Source organism: Oreochromis niloticus, linkage group LG5 (assembly GCF_001858045.2).
Source record: "Oreochromis niloticus isolate F11D_XX linkage group LG5, O_niloticus_UMD_NMBU, whole genome shotgun sequence".
Taxonomy (NCBI): Eukaryota; Metazoa; Chordata; class Actinopteri; order Cichliformes; family Cichlidae; genus Oreochromis; species Oreochromis niloticus.
Genome location: NC_031970.2, coordinates 33,331,544 through 33,353,068, shown reverse-complemented (window position 1 = coordinate 33,353,068; position 21,525 = coordinate 33,331,544). Strand labels below are relative to the sequence as shown.

The 21,525-nt window shown below is 39.3% G+C and overlaps 1 protein-coding gene and 1 long non-coding RNA gene across 4 annotated transcripts in view; one reads left to right on the top strand and one right to left on the bottom strand.

Annotated features, from left to right (window-relative positions):
• Window positions 1-17,802, bottom strand: part of cntn4 (contactin 4) — a 194,323-nt gene extending 176,521 nt beyond the window's left edge. For 2 of the 3 annotated variants that reach the window (XM_005450133.4, XM_005450135.4), the window contains exon 1: window positions 16,383-17,136. The gene's annotated coding sequence lies outside the window, so the exon portion shown is untranslated. Of the gene's footprint in view, window positions 1-16,382; window positions 17,137-17,662 lie in introns of those variants that run through there. The other variant, XM_025907489.1, reaches the window with a different exon arrangement.
• On the top strand, window positions 7,438-16,376 carry LOC106098046 (uncharacterized). The gene is made up of 3 exons (XR_001224139.2): window positions 7,438-7,551; window positions 14,288-15,764; window positions 15,883-16,376. It is a non-coding gene; the product is annotated as an uncharacterized LOC106098046 (long non-coding RNA).
• Window positions 17,803-21,525: the final 3,723 nt, after the last annotated feature.

Here is a 21,525-nt window from a genome sequence, read left to right as displayed (position 1 = left end):
GCTCATCGCATGCAGACACATCTTGTTGCACTAGGGAACATGAAACACAAATGTATTACTGTTTTTATTTTTTCAATTAAAAAAATATAGGTTACCGTTCTTCAAAACACAGATTTTCAGGACCACCGGCTTTACAAACTACAATTCTCTGTTTCTGGGCTGCACATTAAAATGCTTTTTTAACTTTGCAGCCAAATTGATAGGCATTTGGTTTAAAGGGGTTGTTGAATAAAGCACAATGTAAATAGGGCACAGCGAAGGGAGACAGATTTATCCTGTTTGCTTGCAACTCTGAGGAAAGAATACAGAATAAGTTTTGCAAGAAATGTCAGAGGCTGCCTGTGGAAAAGCTCTACTGTTGTAAGAATTAAAGCAACACAGCCAGTTAAGAAGTGAAATCTACCTTTTGCAGAGCTCCTCCAGGAAAAAAAAGGCATTAATCTTTTGTCTCCTGGGTAAAATATATTTAGAACTGAGGCGTGTTTGACACAAACCTCTCCAAAATTACAACTATTTGTGTAATTTTGCCATTACAAAGGAGCACAGAAGAATTCTGTTTTGCCACCCCTGCTGTGATTCAATATAGACGGCACAAAGTTTTAAAACACAGTCAGGAAAAGTGAGACAAAACCACTAAAAAAACCAAAACAGGCACACGAAACTGTTTGAGTAGGCCACGCTCTCATTAATCTCAGATTCTCTACCTTCCAGCTCTGTCTCCTGTCTACACCTACAGAAAAGAGGTCTTTTATCTCCATACATCATATAGAGGGTTGTCAGGATGTGTCTTGGGTACATCAGTGGTATAAGGCTGTGCCTCATCCTAGAGAACATTTTTTTTGCATTTTAATATGCTCTCTTATAAAACCACCAAGCCATGTGTCTATTAAGCTAATGCATTTATTTGTGGTGATACTTTCCTCAAAAATTTTTACACCAGCGTTAATTTGCAAGCGCAAAACATTTAGCATGACGACATATAAGAGTGCAGTTCAGCAACACATCTAACCGTACAGCAGCTTTCACTGGTGAACGCCGAGGGAACACTACAACAATCAACCAAACAGTAAAGGGTGTGTGTTAAGGTCACTTTAAAGAACAACAGACAAATGCAGTGTTGTGTTCCTACATCATAAATAGCTATAACCTATGAAGAACCACATTTGTGAGCTGCAGCAGAGACAGTGAACAAATGTAGGGCTGTGCAAAAGAGTCACATGCTGGGTCATCTCTGTGGTTTAGAAGCCCTTTGGTTACGATCAGTTGTTTTTCCCCAAGTCTAAATGTTGTTTGGATCTAAAAAGTACATTCACTAACATTTGTTTATTGTGTAAGTAAAAAAATAGCTTCAGTGAAAATATATTTCCTGTTGAAAATTTGTTGGTCATTAAATGCACACCTGTGGTTGTTTGTGGCACACAGTCTCTTTTTCCCAGTCCTGAATCTTTGTCTTTACTAATGTTTTGATATGAATTACAGAACGCTGGATGAAAACTAAAAAAAGGCCAACACAGTTGTTGTGTTGCAGTGTGCTTAAATCCAGACACAGTTATATTGAAGTGTGTCCTGTAGGTTTACCATCACAGTAAGGAATCCAGTTTTGCTTGCAACTTGTCATAACCTGATACCTGCCCTGAAGTCACATTTTCGGGGTATGACCAAGCACTTTTGTATGATGTGTTAGGAGTTAGCTGAGTAGATAAAGGCTTTGGAGTTGTATTACCGGTTTATTTAATACAATATTTTCTCCATTGCTCCATTAATACATGGTAGTTTGGTCTGAGACTGTGCCTTAGGCAGCAGACAATGACAATTTAGACATATCAGACCAATCACTCAAAAGCAGACTCAAAGAATGTAAAATATATGGAAAAAGACAAATCCAGGGCACACACTGAATGGCAGAATGAACTTATTCCTGAAGGAGGAGCATAGGAAGTTTTCCACGTCAGATTTCTAAATGTAGAAATCAGAAGGTCTTTTAAGCATGCACAAGTGATTAAACGAGAAAAAAAGTCCGTAACTCAATGGATAAACCAGTATTTCATCTACATCTAGTAGAAAAGCAATTTTACATTGGACGTTTAGGCATTTTAATAGCAACCTGTCACAAAAACACATACTTTTTTTTACAATTTCTTTAGTTATACCTGTGAAAAAGCCCACCGATAACACAGTTTGACAGCTATAAACAGTACTTTTTGCAACAAAGTGATTCCCAAGGAGCTACTAGCGACAACCTTGTAATATCTCGGGACATTGTCCAGTGTGTCCTTTAAAAGTTTGAGGAAACTAGATAAGTGGCAGCCCTAAAAAGCATCTACAGTAGAAGACATAAAATAATGATGATGTATCTGGTCCTTCAGCTGATCTACTATTCACCAAAGCCTGATTGGAAGGGTGGCTGTCAAGAAGCCATTAAGTAAGACAAACATGAAGAAAAAAGCTGAGGTACACCAGATTACACAACAGGTTTTATGGACCAAATTCTCATCAGTATGTTTGCAAGGATCAGGAGAGAGGTACAACAGTGAGCATTTACAGCCACAGTAAAACATGGTGGAGATTTGGCCATGGTTAAGGACTTGGGTCAGTGGTGCTGGGAATCTTGACAAAATTGACGAACATGTTACAAACACAGAAAAGTACCGTCAGGCTTTGACTGAAAAACACAAATAGAGCTACAGGCTGGAATCCCCTGAAGCCTGATCGCAACATTAACAAAACAAAAAACGTTGTGTAATATCATTCATGAATCCTGATAAACAATTCCTGAAGACTTCCTAAAGAAATGACAAGTTCACCTGAAAGAGTTGAGGCTGTGTTGAAGAATAAACGTTGTCATACCACATGTTAACTTTCCAGATTGTAAGAATTGTACAAAGTTTTTTCCCCCTTATATCCTGTATTTCCATAAATGCACTTTTCTATAAATGAATGCACCTTTTTCACATTTTACTAGCAAGATATAGAGAAGTTAGAGGTGGAGCAAGCCTTTTGCACAAGCATGTACTTCTCACTTCCGGTATGCTTGAAAGGAATTCGAGTATTTCTCCTTACTCATTTATAGGTCTTTTTTAATTTGTTTGCTTTTTGATAGAGATTATACTAATGTGCATCTTTGTGGAGTGCTTCAAAAGTCCTGTTACAGTTCACAGAGCATACTCATACTCACAGAACTGTCGTTACTTTCAGTAACTTAGTTTTCTTCCAGTTTATTAAAGGCTGTTGTTACAGTATCAGCGTGCAGGTTTGGCTCTCTCCACTCTTTTCAGCTCGACCTGATAAAGCACCCCAGCAGCTAAAGATAACACTACTGAGCGCTTCACAAACTTGCCCCTGCCTATTGTTGCTGTAATCTATTTGGTTTCTTGATACCAAGGAAAAGGAAGTTGATAAATGATCTGGCTACACAGAGCGTACCGAGCTGTGATTAACAAAGGTAGTGGTTAGGCTTGCAGAGATTAACCAGTGCTTGTCATATTACAAATGTGACTCTCTGTCTTTTGCTCTAAATTCAAAGCATCTAACAAGCAAAAGCAATAATGGAGGAAGGAAATGGAAAAAGGTTGACAGATTGTTTTTTTTAATCCATCCATTTCTTCCCTGTGCCAAAATGGCAACTGTATTAGCAATAACAGGACTGCTTCCAGTATCTACTCTAAGATTCCTGTCACCATTACTGCTACCACTCCTCTTGTTACTAATACTGCGGGTGCTAAAAAATTAAAAAGTAATTATAATTTGCATATATTAATCGTTTTGTAATGCTGATATTCCCTGACTCCCTGCCATAATTTGCAGTTGGGCTCTATAACCACTCAAGGATCAGATTTCATAGATGTAATGTACTGCAGCTGCTTTTGGTAAAGGGAAATGACTGATGATGCTTTGGGGCATTAGAGGAGGAGACAATCAATGTATTCAGTCAGTAACAAATGACCAGAAAATTGAAAGATTTTCACCCCTCATGCAGTTAACAGCGTATTAAAATTAGAAGTGTCTATAACAACGTGACACTCTGGTGTCACAGTCCGGCGTTTGTTTATAACAGTAAGTTCGCACCAGCACCTTTTTGCAAATACACAGTAGTAATTATAAACGGCATTAGCAACCTGCTGCTAGAAATCTGCGAGCAAATGAATGATACATTTGTTTTGAATTGGACTCTGTCCACTCAGAGTACCACTCAGTTATTATTTTGGCTGTATGAGTGCAGCAGGGGCACAGATCTTTAAATCTTCATCCCCTTACCACACTGGTTTCCACTCCAAAGTTTGGCAATGCAGAGAGCAGTCCAAAATCAGTCTACTGCAAATGCTTGTTCCAAAAGGCAACCGATGTCTTTGTGCAGGCAGAGCAGAATCGTACCTTGGATTAAATTAGCTTTGGGAGGAGATAACACGTTTGGTTAATGTACTGCACTGGTCCCAGGAGATCCATCGTCCAGTGATATCAGGGCGGAGAGCCAAACAGAACCAGAGGTGATCAAAGGAGCAGCTCTGCTCCAAGACAGGTCTATCTACAACTCAGTTTGTAACACCTGTAGAGAAGGCAGCTACATTTATTAGGCGCTCATGTGTTGTGGCACGCAATAGGCGGATGCTGCTTTTGTGACAATCCCGACACAGCTAGAGCATAAATATAAGCTATTTGAAGTCAGAATACACAAGCTTTCATGAACAGTCTTCTCATGCTTGCATGCTGTGCAAATAGCACAAAGCATTGAGAGTCGTGTGCTTTTGACCTGTTCTGAAAACACGGGCAAGATAAGCACAGATATCTACTGTCACCGACTACAGTGCAGCATCATGAAAGGAAGGTTGTTGATTCCATAAATCTGTAAAACTCTTAGAGATGACTAATATTTTACTTATATCTTTAGAGGTAGCTTTAAAGATCTTAAATAGCTTATTTAGTTACAATATATCTAAAATGCAAATTCATTCAACAAAATAGTACAAAATTAATGAAGCTATTTAATATTTAAGTTGAAAAATCACCGAAATTTTACTTAATAATGCACAGACCAACTGCAATTCATTAGTTTTATTTTACATTTTAAATGGATTTGACTTAAAATGGTATCATGCACAATATTAATATAAATGTTATCATTTGTATGCATTTTACCAGAGGTAGCTTAAAGCACCCATAAACACCTAACAGGAAGAAAATAAATAACTAAACATTGTGACTCTTTTAGCTAATATTTCAATTTTTACTTAATGGTATCAGACTGGGAATTTTATTGAGTTGAAGCTTTGATAGAGAATACTGATTGTCCAAAGGCAGAATGACAAAAACAGACAGCACTTCAGATTTATTTACATTAATAAATCAGTTTTTTAAAAATATATTCACATATGTTTTTCATATTTCTTCAAAATAAGCAGTTTCCTATATTAGTGCTTGATCGCCAAAGGAGAACACATTTATTTAGACATTTTTAAGTTATTTTAAGTTATTGCAGCCCAGATCCTTTCCTGCACTCAGTGAGCCAAAAAACACAAAGGAAAACATACAAGGATGTGTTTGAATGAAAACCAGTAAACGAGCAAGAACGAAGAAGAGTAAAGCCGCCACAATGTCAGGCTTGCATTGATTCTTGCAGTATGCACAGCTGCAGGAAAATGTTTGCAAACCGTTAGACGTTTATTTGTGCAATAAATATCGATAAAAACAAAATGTTACAGATAACGAGTCAATCATATTAGACTTGGCCATTACAAAAAATATTAGACTTGAAAAATGGTTCAGTATTACAAGTTGTGGTACCCACCATAAAAACACGTGCATTTCTCACTTTTTCTCAACATGAGTTGGGCCCATTTATTTTAATCATCACTTATATAAAGGAAACTGTAGGGTTTGCTTTAATGACTGAAATTTACAGCACATACAAAGATGTATGATGCATTCACTGAAATTGTTTTAATCAAAAAGCAGAAGGTTTGCAGTTCATTAAAGGAGGAATAAAGCCACATGAGTGTGTTTGACAAATGAGTGCCAAAATAGGGGCATAAGAGTGAACAGGAATAGTAATGTGCTTGCTCAGAGGACGCTGGTTTACACTGATAATTGTCATTTACTTTTCATTTCTGTTTTAGAGCTTTTAACCAGTGGATGTGGCATTTCTTTACACCGGCTGTTTTTTGTCATTGCTTCGAAAGATTTGCTCAGCTCTAATGATTTGAGAAGTAGAGTTAAAATTGAAGAAAAGCATCTTAGTATTGGGTCTGAGTGACTTTATGGTAAATTTATGGTATGACAGCATGATATGAAGTGTAAATTAATACAAAGAACAGCTGTGCACACAGACCACCGAAGGACTCTCTTGGTTTTGGATCACCCTACTGTACGTCAGCAGGACAAACAGTTTTGTGTGATTCCCTGTTTCTTTTTTCCTGTAAACGAACTTTGGCAAAAATGAAAATAAATAAATAAACAAACAAAACATTTACAATTCACTGACATGACTTAACAGTAGGTCTTAGAGGTTCTTGTAGAGTAATCATAAAATGGACACCAGCAACTTTGTTGTGGAAATAATGTACATATCGTTAGCTTCATAGCATAATTGCCTAAGTCACTTTGACCAGACAATGACTTAGGCACTTATGCTATGAAGCTAACGATATGTCACAGGCTTGATGAGTCATAATTTTTACAGTGTACTTGCTCGATGTGGTTCTTGTGAAGTCTGGGTGCAGGTCTGGTGGTGATAAAGCTAAACTGTGACAGCCCTACAAAGCAGCTCGCTGCTGTGTATTCACATCACTGCTGGTGTGGGTGGTAAGTTCGGACAGTTTGGAACTGACGAATTACTTTTCTAAACTGTATCACCTGCCAAGTGTCAGCTCGCTATTGAGAAATCATCTAGGAGAAAACCGAAACATTTATTTTAAGATGTGTAAAATAAAATATATAAAATGTCAAAACCATTATTTGATTTGATTTTTCATTTTCACTCAGGAAAAAACTAAAAGTAACCTCTGGACATATTATTGAAAAAAATCATTAACATTAGAAAAAACAAAAAACCTAAAAAAAAAACCCTCATCAAAATATGTGAAAGGTTCTCTGAAATAAGGACATAAAAAACCTTCCACTTAGATTAAAATCACACTGTTACTCCTTACTAAATACAGTAACGTTGCCAACAACACATTTTGTAATATGATCTAAATCCAATCTCACTGAATGTATAGCTCAAATAAAACATGGAAATTATGGATCTTAGTAACATTTGTGCTTTAATATATTATAGCTTTCATAGTATATCATACAAGATATTAAGCAGGGTTATCAAAAAATTAATACTCATATACTAATGGATGCTAAAAATATATATTAATACTAGATTTGCAGCTGCGCTGATACCAACAGTATGATCTCCACCTCCTCCAGCTGACACAGATCCTCACACAGCACTGCTGCAGACAGGCCATCACACAGCCCCTCCCCTCACTAGCAGCCGAACACATTAACAGCAAACTTGGTGAAACATTTTAAAGACTCACACTCCGTCTTCATGAAGAATTCGAAGAGGTCAGTAAAGCTTCTGTTTCAATAACATTAAAATATAAAACACTATTAGTATTTACCCACATTAGCAATCTGTTCTCCTTAAAAGTAGCAGCTAGCAGCTATGGCTAACAATAAAACGCTAACATTAATACTGATGCTAGGCAGCAAAGGTAACCAGTCCTACCCATCTGTAATGTTTATAGACAGTGTGCATTTTTCAGGATAACATAATTTTTTGTTTCTAAAAAAGTCAACTAGACATAAACAGTGCCAGCAGCTAAAAAGGGTGCCAAGTCCCGAGAAGCATAGAGAGTAAATAGAGCTGTAGTAGAATACATTTGAACAGACCTGTAAAAAAAGCACAAAAAAAGCCTCACGCTGCCTGTGGTATCACAAGTAGCACCGAATATTTTCTTCTACATTTCAGAGTTGGTTGTTCTAGAGCCTGTCGAAGCTGACATAGGGCAAGACACAGGGGATATATAACAGGCTATCACAGAGACACACACAACTGTTCACACTTACACATCAGAACCACCAATTACCCTGACATGCATGTTTGGACTGTGGGATGGATGTGGACCATCCCAGGACCTTCTTGCTGTGAGGCAATAGTACTAACCACTACACCACGGTACAGGGTTGTATTCATAGTGAGTATAAACTCTAATCTGTACAGTGCAGCAAAAGCTAAAAAACAATGTGACTGGTTAGGGTGAAAGTTACATCTAAAATCATGTCTCAAAGACTTTAGAGAGAATATGAATACACTAAAATATATATATGGATAATATAACACAGAGTCTTGGTATTCGATATAGTAACTTTATGCTTTTTTCACCTTAAACTATACACATGCGCTGTTGACATAAAGACTAAAGGAACAGGATCTGGAGTGACCATTAAAATATGGACAGATTTATTTATTTATTTTGCATTTGTTATCCAATAGACATGGAGTCCTGTTCCATAGCAATATATTTTTCTTACTTACTTTCTTTCTTTGTCTTTCTTCCCACTTAATGTCCTTGGTATATATAAATGAAGCAGTTGATTGCACTTTGATACAGTGACTAAATAATCTAATTTATCTGAATCACAGACATCTGGTCTGATAAACAAACAGTGCTTTTCTGGAATGCCTAATTATTTCATTTGAGAAGTAGATGAGATTTTGAATACCTGCGCTTTGCAACATCTGCAGTTCTCTCCAAATTTAGCTGCTCCAAACGAAAATGACGGGGTTTTTTTCTTAGACGTAAGAGTGCTCATTAGGACACTGTTTCCTCTTGGTATACAAGTTTGGAAAATTACTTAAGAAACTTAAATGAGCCACAAAATGAAAGTAATGATAATGAATTAAGATGACACATCACAGTTTCCTTATTTAACAGCTGGAAAACATCCACTGACCAACTTCATCTTATGTCTATGAAATAATTGGCACATTAACATTATGCTCAATATCTGTTTTGTTGCAAGAAATTCATTTGAAATACTTCTCTGTGCATGCGGGTGAAAGAGTGTTATGTAACCCTGACTGATTAGGTTAATTCAGAAACATTTATATTCATGTCAAACCAAACAAACAATGGATTCTGGCACCAAAATGTTTTTCTTTGTGAGCATTCTTCAGTAGTTTTTTGGCACCATTATGTTTCCAGGATCTTCAACTTACAATACAAAGAGCCTTGACGTGACTGTTGTTGTAATTTGTCGCTACATAAATAACATTTAATTGAATAAAACAAGCAGGGTGTCCTTGGGTTGGTATTTGGAGTAAGTTGTATTATCTTACTAGCAGACACACAATACATATTTATATTTTCTGTTAGTATTGTATGTTATAGCAGCAGTCCCCAACCTTTTTTGCGCCATGGACCGGTTTATGTCAGACCGGCCTTTAAGGTGTCGCGGATAAATACAACAAAATAAAACCAGTACTGGTGCAAAAAAAAAAAAAAGAAGATTTATTCATAACACACGGGGAAAGACCCAGGGAAACCGAGTTAATGCTAAAAACGCTAAAAAAAATAACCATAAAAACCCTGAAAACCATAAATTTCACACCCGAGCCTCAACTCTTGCGGCCTGGTACTAAAAAACTCACGGACCCAGGGGTTGGGGACCGCTGTGTTATAGTATGTATACAGCATGTGACCACTAAAAAAACTCAATAGGAAATATATGAAAGGCACAGCTAATAAGTGCACCTCTATGAGAATCATTAAGCTGTTCCAACTGTGCAACAAAAAGACATTGAAAATAGGATGACTTCACCAGACGTATAAGCAGCATCGATATTTGGTTAATAAGTAGAAGGTGAAAAGCCATCATCTTGAGTGCTTGAGAAGATGTCTAAAGCGTCCTTTGTGTCTAATTTTAAGGTTAAGAAAAGAAAAGACACAGTTCTTCCCAAACATCTCATAAGTATAAGGCCGTCTGGTAACCATTCATAACCAAAAATTGTCACACAAAGGCTTGGGGTGATTCAGACGCTGCTTTAACTTTTACTTTGGAGCCACATTTAAACAGATTCTAGCCTTGATGGCTGAGCATCATTTAGACATCTTTTAGAGCTCTAATCAAAAGAAAACTGCTCAATGCATTAACATAAATTAGTAAATGGTTGAAATAAGGCTGAATTCAAGCCTTTGTAACATCCTTAAAAGAAGCTTTTTCACTTATAACTTTTCGGCCATAACAGGACGTGTTTTTAAAGGCCCGAACAGATTTAGCCTACAAAACAATGTCCATGGATGTCTGGTGCTTGGAAGGTTTTAATCAAACGTAACGATGTTATCACTATATCTTAATATATTTTAAATATATTTATACTTCTTCTCTTATTCTCAGTGAGTTAGCATTGTCCAAATGGGGGGACATAATCCTCTACATTTTTGCCCCTGGTTTCAAACTAGTTTCCCAGCATTGAACTAGAATTAGAGTGAAAAACCACCAGAATTATGAAATACTTGAAGCAATTTACCGTTACACTTTCTGAAGTTTAAATTCACTAGCAGGTTAGATGATAGTTAAAACTGACTAGAACTGATAAGACTGATGTTTAGTCTCCAAAATGGACACGCGGCAAACACACAAAGGAATTTCCGATAAACTCCAGCTGCATCCATCTCCATCCTGTATCAAACTCCATCCAAAGTTTGTTATAGAGTCTGTTAAACCATTTTAAGTGTCGAGCTGAAGTTCAGACCCATTCAAGGTTAATCCAGAGCTACAAATTCTGCAACGGTGCTCAACAACAGCACTAGCGGACAGGACGGCTCATAATAATAAAACTCACCTTTGTGTCAGATTTGTACGCTTCATCTCAAACCTTCAGACTGTTTGAATATACACAACAGATGTTTACCTATTTAGTGAAAATGTCGAATTTGGATGCCAGAATTTCCAAAACGAGCTGTGGATTTCATAATTTCACTGTGTTCTGTGCTACTGTTTTTTTTTAAAATAAGAAATAAATAAATAAAAGATTACTTTAAATAAATAAGAAGTTCCAAGCTAAAACACCTTACTCACAGTGAATAACAGAGCCTTGATATTTTTCCCTCATTAACAACTTTTATCCCATTTTTATCTCAAAAAGCTGTTATTCTTTTGATATAATCAAGAGATGCTGAGATGTTGCAGAGTGTGACGGTTTATAATGGAGATCATAAACAATTCTAATGGCTTATTGGTCTTATATGGCATTTTATGTAAATTATATGAATTTATGTTGCTGTGTATAACTGCTATTTGAAAGATCTTGTGTAACTCAACCCGTGGTATAATAACACATGAAAATACACTTTTTCACAGGGGAGAGATTGAGCTAAGAGACCAGGTTTCCTTGCATAAATTTTAAAGAGATGTTAAAAAAAATTATGAGAATGTTTACAAAAACGCTACATGTAAGCCCTGCAGTTTAAGATAAGCCACTTAGTTTCTGTCAGTGTGTTTCTGTCCACAAAACTGTGAAGAAAAAATCAATCGATCGATAAAAAGGGACACATTGTTTCGGGTATATTTGTTGCATTCTTTTGAGTCGTACCAGCCGCTCTATTCAATCCTTTAATCTCGATTCAAACAAAATAACAACACCCCGTGGGGAGCACAGTTCTTATCAAGCGCTTATACTAAATCAGCGAGGACCGCTGTCTCTCACACAACAGCCACACCCAGAGGAGCACAATATACCTCTGAGAATGTGCTTGTGCGGCTCTTTACTGAAAAGCACACGCACGTTCAAACGAGGTGTAGCATCAAGAAGAATTGCAAATCTGGCCTCATCCCAAGATTACTTGGAAAGGAAATGTTTGCGGGCCTTATATAAGTACGTTTAATAATGCAACATTCCCAGCGCTCAGATCTCCCCCACCCCCCCGCCGAAGTTGGTTGCTGTGTGGCGTTGCTCTTATTAAGCACTCAATTAAAGCCATTCCCAAGGAGAGGCAGTGCGCAACAATGTTTGAACTAGGAAACATTGCTGGCGCAGACAGTCTGTGAAGAGTCACCCCAGAGGAGTGCGGTGCCTTGAAACCGGAGGCCTAGAAGTGACAGATCATCATAAAGCATAGCCAAACCAGGGAAATTATTCTAATATGATTGGATTACAAATAGGGCATTTTACAGAACCAATGAGACCGAATAAATAGAGCTGGAGCATAAGCTGTGTCACTTAGCCTTCTTTCAAGATTTTGTAAAATGAAAGTATTAGGAATGAACACAAAGACGGGATGCTTAACGTTAATGAAGAGCTCTACTATATACTCAATTGTACTTAGTCCTGACAATGCACAGAAGTGTGCGCGCAGTTGTACAAAGGGGGTGGTGGGACGTATTTTGTTGTGTAAATCAGACTTATTCATGAACTTGCTTTGGCTAAATTATGCAACAGTTCTTTATCAGCAGCGGATGGATGATTTTATATGTAAGTCCACGCAGATGAAAGATTTGTTTCAATGAAACCAGCTTGTGGTGTGCAGGAAAACATCAAACTGAAGGCAACTCATTTGGAGACGCTGCTTTTGAGGTGCCTTTTTGTTTTGGCAGTAATTGTATTTTTCAGCAGCTGTTCCAAACAGCGAGAACAAAATGCACAAAACTGTAAGCTAGCCTCACTGTGAGGTCCTTGCATCGCTTTCCCTTTCATTCTGTGCTGACTCCATAAAGCGCTTTCACTTTCACACACTGAAAACAGAATTCATCTTTTCAGTATCTGCCCGATGGTGCGCTGACACTCCTGGAATACAGCCTAATCACAACTATCGTACCTTTTTAAGAGTTTGGCTGAGGAATAAACATGTAATTTTCCAGGATGCTGCTTGACAGGCGAGATTTTTTATTATTTTTTTCCCCCCCCAACACTCGCAGCACCGCTTGTCAAACAACTCTATTATTCCAAACAAGTAATGCATGGCATACATAAAACCGCACCACACTCTGGTAAAGTAGTATCAGGGGCCTGCAGCTTCCTCATCCATTATGGTGCTGTGGAAAAAAATCTCACGGTGCTGTTTGCTTTGAAAATCCAGCAGAGTGAAGCTGAAAAGCAGCCATGCTAAACAACTGACACCAGGCGTGTGTTTTTATTTACTGTTTGTTACTGAGCATACGTGTGATCAGCGGGGTGGGTGCAAATAGCTATGACAAATATTACACCGTCTATTAGAAGCTTATATAAAAGAGACAAGAGAGATCAAACGGTAGAGACTAAACAACCGTGATTCTCAATATGGAAACGTCAGGACCCCTGTAAGGTTTACAGCTTCAGCTGACAATTAGGAAATATATTACAATGCACTCTATGAAATGTAAGAAAGAACTGAAACAGAAGCAAATTTTTGATTCACAGAAAATGAAACAAGTTATTTTTCTCATTGCAAAAAAAATTGTATCATTCAGAATTTCCGACTTCTTAGATTTCTTTTCTTATATTCAGTAAATTGATTATATTTTCACCTTGGATTGTTGGGATAACAAAACAACTAAAAATATCCGAAATGAGCCTGAAAATGTGATGGGTTTTTTTCTTTCCTTTTGTTTGTCTTCAAATTACTTAAAAAAATGATTCAACACCTGCAAAACAAACAAAAACATACAAACAAATTAAACTGACTTTGATGCAATAAATAAAAGTGGAGACTCTCCACACTGGAGACGTGGAAACCTGAGAATTTTCTGCATTTTTACATTTATGCAGGAGAACTGACTCAAGTGGGTAACAGGCAATCAAACAACAATTACCATTAGTTATCATAGTTAAAGCTGAACTAAATAGTAAAACTAGATTTATTTTAGTTACCAAAATAAAAAATAAAAACTGAACCTAGGAGAAAAAATGAACTTGGAAAACAGGCTAAAATAAAATAATAAAGAAAATATCTGAAGCCTTAGTATTTGTTAATTTGGTAAAATGAGTTGTTATCAAAAACTGCCTGATGAGGGTTTGATGGATGTTTTTATTGAGCCTGTAAATCAACTGCTTTCAAAAGGTTCTGTTAATGTTGTAATATCTGTACTGATTTTCCAACTCTTGCCTCTGACATTTGCCATAAATTAAATAATAAGTAATAATCAATACTTACTTACTTAACTTGTACAAACTAAACTAAAACTATAAAAACTAATCAGAAACGAGCAAACTGAAATAAAATTCATTTCATTTCATTTATTTCAAAATGAAATAAAAACTAACAAGAACTTAAAAAACTATAATAACGGTACAATTAACTCCCTCTTCTCTGTGTTTTAGCCCATCAAACACCTCAAAACATAAAGGAAGGGAAGCATTCCGTGGCCAGGAGAAGAAGTGGCTTGGAAAATACATCTGCAGAACTTCACGGCCATTAACAGCCATACGTCACTGCAGATTACACAGCAAACTGTAGGATAGGAGCGAGCAACAAGTCTCATTATGCGCAGCCTCACCAACTCCCACCCAGCTTCTGCCTCTCACAGAGACTACAGTGGTTGTAATGTTTGTACTTTCAGGACGTCCTGTGACATATCTGCATGCATTCAGACTCACGCATTCTCTTTATCTGCTGTTCCTCTCCTTCGGCTAGCTTTCCCGAAGAGGCATGAAATAAAAATGACCTTGATGACACATTTCTGCAATACTTTCCCGAGGAAACCACGCAATGAAATTTTTATGCCAGGCCTCTAAATGCACCTATCCCGGGGTATTTTTAATGTCACTTCTGCACCCTGTCATTCCTGACAGGCTTGTTGGTTTTCATGCCGCCAACCATTAAAGTGCTGTTTTTTCTTTTTTCAGTGCAAGCCTGCATCTGGACCGCCTTGGCCGCATCAGGCAGGCAGGCAAATATCAGTCAAGCGCAGCAATTATCATTAACATTTGTGTGTCATGAGCTGAAGCCAACGGGCTGCTAATTGTGCTTCAGTTTGCCTCTGTATAATTATGCGTCTTTGTATGAAAAGTTTTAGGCCATTTGGTAGTTAAATTACACGCACAATATTTTTTAACTCTCTTAAATATTTATGCTTGGATTCTCAGGAGAGTCTCTGTTCTCCGTTTTGGGGTTTCGAGGCGATACCGTGCACTGCTGTTCAAAAAATAAGACGGAGCTGAGGAATAATCCCCAATCCTGAACCCTTTTGAAAGTGAAGTGTTTCTCCTTTTTCTCGCTGCTGACCTTTAGAATAAGTTCAGCGCTCGTCAAGGCGGATGACAAGCCTGTGCAACAGATTACACACAGAGAGTCACTGGAGCTGCTCACTCAGACATAAAAACCTAATGCTGAATGAACAATGTAGGTAGGCACGCCAGCGGATTGATGCTCATGTGCAGCACATGGTCTTGCCCTGCCTGGTGTTAACATTATATTGACACATTTCCTCCTCCTGGTGCCTGCATTAATTTCAGGTTCTTTTTCTGAGGATGGAAAACTCTAACAGAATCCCTTTCAGTTATCATTTTGAAGAGCCGTTTCGGTTTAGCATGTCAGATGTGCTGAAAACGCACAGATGCCCACATCTATAAAACATATTAAACTGGGCTTATATGGCATTTGCTGGCCATTGTAGACTCCAGGCCTGCACAGACCCACAGACACAGAATTATGTAGTGACTGGCAGATGCACTGATTGAAACCATTAGTGACATAAAGGCTGATTCACTACAGTATGAGGCAACAAAGTGGCCACATGAGAGGGACTAGAATGAAAACATCTTTGTTCCTGTTCACTTCAGTGGAAATCCTAAAAAGGTGCGTAAATTAAAGTGGGTGTTCCCGCCCCCTTATAATACCTGTGGTATTCAAAGGGGATTCTAAGAAAACGTACACCCCCCACCCCCCTCCTTTTCCTTAATTTCGCTGTGTACAGGACTTAGACGGATTCCTGGGGGCCGCCGTAGGTGGTCAGCAGTAGCAACGGCAGCGGAGGCGGCGGCGTAATCAGCCTCAAATCCGCAGGGATTATTGAAGGGAGGGTCAGCGCTGGAGGATTACTAAACATCTGCACCGATCAGTGAGACGCTCACACACACACACACACACACGCAGATTACTTTCGCTTCCACCATGATAGTCCCACAACAAAGTAGACAGGCAAATGGGATCAGCAGAGGGTGAAATTCAGAGAAGGCAATCCCGCCCCGCCGCATCCCGTAACACAGCGTCAGGGCTTTAATGTAATCTGGGAAAAGTTGGGATGCGGAGCGGGATCTGTTTGTTTCTGAGCTCCCACTCACAGCTCGGGAGCTCAGCAGCTGGGCTGCTGGAGGTTTAACTTGACAAATGCTGAAGTAACCATGTGAAAAAGAACACACTACTACTTGTACTACTACTACAACTGCTCCCACTCTTATTAACCGCACATCTTACCTTTCCTCGCAGAAGTGATATCTCCAAAGAATTCACGGCCGCAGATTAATCCGTATTTTGTCACTAAACAAAACTGTGCGCACACACATCACTGTCAAGTCTCGGCAACGCTCCCGGGCAAAAATAGATAGCCTCCCCGTCTGAGTTGTGCGCAAAAGGCGCTGCTCCCTTCTTTTGTGTTATCACTGCGCTCTTCTCGTCTGTGCGGCGCTACTGTGTCTCCATCCCTGCCTCCCTGCCCCTCTCTCCCTGTCTCCCTGTGTCTCTGAGTGTCAGTAGCACGAGTAGCTGACGGTGTGGCGTCTCGCGGGTTGCATATTGGAAAGTGGAAAGCCTCTGTGTGCTGCTCGCTCACTCCGATGCGTCAAGTCTCCCCTCCCTCCCTGCCTGTACTCGAACCGTGCTGGAGCGGAGCGGGACGCACGCACACGCGGCGGAGTAGAAAGCCAGAGAAGGAAGAGAGAGAGAGGGAGACAGAGAGGGAGAGAGAGCGAGCGCTGTCTTGTCTGTCTCCCCTACCGACCAGCCTCCTCACTGCTTCGGCCATCCAAGCGGAACAGACACCGACCGTCCTCTTCCTCCTCCTCCCCTTACTACTACTACTTTTTTCCTCACCTTATCCCGCTCTCTTCCTCCTGCTGGGATGTCCAAGGAGTCTGGCCAAATACACCAAAAAGAGGATGTTTGTTAATCGCTTGTTATACTCTGGTAAACAGCCCATGTAATATTTGTTAGCAGCAGTAAACCAAGAACTTTTTTGTAACTTTTTTTAAAGTATTGTCTAAATTTTCATAAATGTTATTATTAGTGTGTGTTCATGTGTGGTGGTCTCATTAAGTCCTAAATTTGCTGAAAGTGATGTCATTTCAGTCAGCAGGGTTGGGGGAAGACAATGGCACGGGGCTAATGGTGTAATGGTGTTAAAGAAGTGATCTTTTCAGACTTTAGTGACTTTTTTTTCAGGTTACAGGTTACATTAGTGTTCATGTGTATGACCATGCAGTGACATTACGCATCCATGTTGCCATGTTTCCCCGGCAACATTCAATAAATACAATAATTCAATAAATACATTCCCACATACATCTGAAAATGGAGATTTGTTGCTTTTTGCATTATATATTAAAAAAACAAACAAACAAACAAACATATTATTACATCTTCCCACAGTCTAGAGTCACCCCAGGCTAGACTAACACTAACACACTGATCAACACTAAAACAATTTTGTCTTGAAACATGTGCATTTGACTGCTTTTATGGGAGTCCAGACTACTGACCCTGCTTAGATTCTATCCGGGATGGTCTTTTAGTCCGAAAGAGCAGAAACACAGACTTGATGACGAAAGAAATGATAACATATTCCACCTCATTTGCTTCCTGATTCTGTCTTATCAATCACAAAAATTAAGCCAAGACTTCATAACCCATGTAACATAATATTGTTATGTATTATAATATCATGCTCTATTATGGACTTTAATCTGAACTATAGTCATGATTTTTACGCATCTTTTACACAAAACTGCTTATCTACTGGGAATTTCTTGCACAAACATCTCTAGGGTTTAAAGAGACTGTTCTGAAAAAGAGAAAATATCCAGTAAACAGCAGTTATCTGGCTGAAAGTGCTGCGCTGATGCCAGAGGTCAGGCCAAACTGCCTCAACTAGATAGGAAGCCAACGAAAGTATGCAGAAGAGCATCTCTGAACACACAGCACACTATTCTTTGCAACATCTCATGCCCTCTAATTTTGATGAGCTTATGTGAATTGTAGCTCCAGTTTCTTGTTCTTAGCTGACATGAGTGGCAATCAGTGTGGCTTTCTGCTGATGCAGTCAGAGATGCTCTTCTGTATACCTTGATTCTATTGAGTGGTCATTTGAATAACTGCTGGCTTCAGTGAGAGGAAAGCTTGTTGCCCACTGGAAAAGAGCCAGGGATAATAATAATAACTAATGGGGTGTTAATGCACTTTCTCAATATAGGGAAATATAGGGAGGGGAATATTTAAATCACAAACAGATTTACTAACATTCACAATAGGCACTTTACTGCTACCAAAGCACGTCTCATTTTTGGCCTTGATATTGCAGCAGTTATTGGTGCATAGTGAAGGTACAGCATGAGATTTTAGAGAACTCGGAGATGACCTGGAACTTTCAACCTAAAGGAGTCACGCAATACCAGCGACAACAAAACTTCTTTCAATTCTTCAATTTTTGACTTCAGGTTCTTTTCAACATACTGTGGCTTCTGTGGCAGGAATTTCCCAGCCTGCACAGTGGGGTTCAAAGTGGGAACAGAGAGAAGTGAGGGCTGACAACATTGACTTTGGACAGCATCCTGAAAATAATCAGGTCTTGGATGGCGATGAGGCATGCAAAGTCTTAATAGCAGCTCATTTTTCATTTTAATGTTTTGAATTGGTTTGATAGTTTGAAAGTGTTGTTTGTTTTTGGTTCTGATCAATTTATTTATGTTGATAAACTTTAAAAACACATTTTGGGGTGACTGTAGCTCAGAAGGTAGAGGAGGTCACCTACTGATCGGAAGGTTGGTGGTTCAATCTCTGGCTCCTCGAGTCTGCATGCCAAGTATCCTTGGACAAGATACTAACCCCAAGTTGCTCTCCGATGCATCCATTGGAGTGTGAATGTCGTCAGAAAAGCACTCAGTTTAGAGTCAGTGCTTGTCAGATTGGGTGAATGTAGCATGTTATATACAGTGCTTTGAGTACTCCGGGAGAGTAGAAAAGCGCTATATAAGAATCAGTCCATTTACCATTTTCTTAAACTTAAATCAAATTGTTAGAATTTCAGGACCATACACAGACCCACCAGTTTTCACTGTGATCTCAAGAACTGTGCTTGAACACAACTGCTTTTAGTGGCAGACCTACACAAATTCATGCATTTGACAATACATTAGATATAGACACACACAAACACACACACACAAACACGCACGACTCACAAAGTTGAATGGTGACATGGTGAGAAGTGTTGGCACAAGGAAATGAGGGAAGTACACAATCGTGTAGGAAAGTACACAAGGAACTTGAGGCCTGGTTACCACCATAGGTAGCTGACGGGCTGGCGAAAGAGAGATGGCTGAATCAGGCTTACATGCAGCTTCGCTTATTATTGCTGATGGGAAACAAGTGAGTGGAGATGGCCAGGACTCCACACCAGCCGTTTACTCAGACCTTGACAGAAGAAAGAACCCGAGCAGCTCAAGAATTACGAAGGGATGAAAGAGGTGCTCCAGAGGGTGTGGAGGGTGAAGGCAACAGTGGTCTCTGTGGTAATCAGAGCACTCGGGGCATTGCTATGGCATTTCATATATGACCTGCCTGCTGGCATCTTGCTCCCTGTTTTTATGTGTTGGGTTTTCTGAGGGACATTTTTGCCTGCTATGGCTCTGCTGATCTTGTCCTTAGAGCTTGCTCCTGTGCAGCCATGATTAGTGCTTGTGTGCAGTCTGTCAGTCCAGCTTTGTCCAGCCATTGGTAGGGTAGATATCAGCCATAGCTTCTATCTGCTGGTGGACATGGTGTGCAGGGGCATGTCTTCTTGGTGCTCTTTGTTTTCATGTGTTTGCTGCCTGAGGTATTCACCTAGCACAGAGGTTCCCAAAGTGTGGGGCCCGCAGAGCCATTGCAGGGGGGGCGCGGTCTGAAAAGACAAAAAAAAAGAATGCTTGGACACTGCTAGCATAATGGACAGGTTTTTGACGGGGCTCCCACACAAACGCAAAGCAGGAGATGAAGCATCGCCAAATATGTTTTCAAGCCAAAGACTAGAAAATATGGTGAAGCATATCTTCCCTTTGGCTTCATCTGCACAAGTGCCAAGGTAGGTCTCCCCTGCAGAATTAGTTTTCCCTGCGTGGGGAGCACGCGCTGGGCTCTCCAAATCACGGACAAACAGTATCCCAAATTCTTGATTTTTAGTTCACAAACACTTCTTGTAATGACTACTCCTGACATTTTGGAGATGTTAGCTCTTTATGCAGTAAAGTTACAGTGGGATACAAATAATATCAGGCTGATCCTGCCACAATTTGTTCCCCCGGTTCAAATCACGGACAAACAGTATCCCACAGTTGTTTATGTTTTTAAACCCATTTTGCGCAGAGAGGCATTTTTTGAAAAATGTATTGATAGCAATGTTGAATATTATTACACAGGAAAAAATTACTACACGTAAAATAATTACACCGTGACGCCTCTGCCTTTCTAAATGGAGGGACACACGAACATGAAGATAGTAAGATTAACAGTATTTTGTCTCTATCTGCCATTCTGCAATTTATCTCATGTAAACAATAACGTGGCGCACAGAGTGACGTGAAAAAAGCCACGTACCTTTGACGTTGCGTGATGAACTCCGTATTCCTCGTCCACACTTAAACGCAAAAACTGAGTTTTTGAAAATCTCCAACCTGACAGGAGTTTTAAAAAATCTCCGTTTCCGGTGATTCGAAACGCCGTTTACGTGTGGACGAAAGGCCCAAACGCATAGAAAAAGCTGTGTTTTCAAAAATACCCATGAAGGTGTGGACGTAGCGTAAAAGAGTTAGTAGTGTATTTTATTACTACCTATAATTTATTGCCGTTTACTTGTATTTGCTTAATTGTTTAGTAAATGTTTGAAAACCGCAATGGAGTTTGAAAACAAAATATGTGCGTGTGTGGTTGGAGGATGTGTTTGTGAAGGGGGGCGGGGGTGTTTAGGTGGTGGGGGGCGCGAACATTTTTCTTGTAAAACAAAGGGGGGCTTAGCAAAAAAAGTTTGGGAACCACTGACCTAGCACACGATCACTTGTGGCCATCTTCCTGATGTACTCATGAATCTTTCTTGGTTCATCCTGGATAGGCGTTCTAGTCCTTGCCTTTATCCTTCATCTTAGCACAGAGTCTTACGGAGCTGGACTTGGGGTGAAACCCTTCCTTCATTATAAGGAGCTTTCATCTCTTGATGTCAGTGGCTTCTGTCTCCTGCTTTGGTCAGCGTATTATTATCCCACCAGGGTATCTGGTGATCGACAGGGCGCAGGTGTTGATTGTCTGGATCTTGTTCTTTCCATTCAGCTGACTCCTCAGGACTTGCCTTACTCTCTGCCTTCTTACTCTTCAG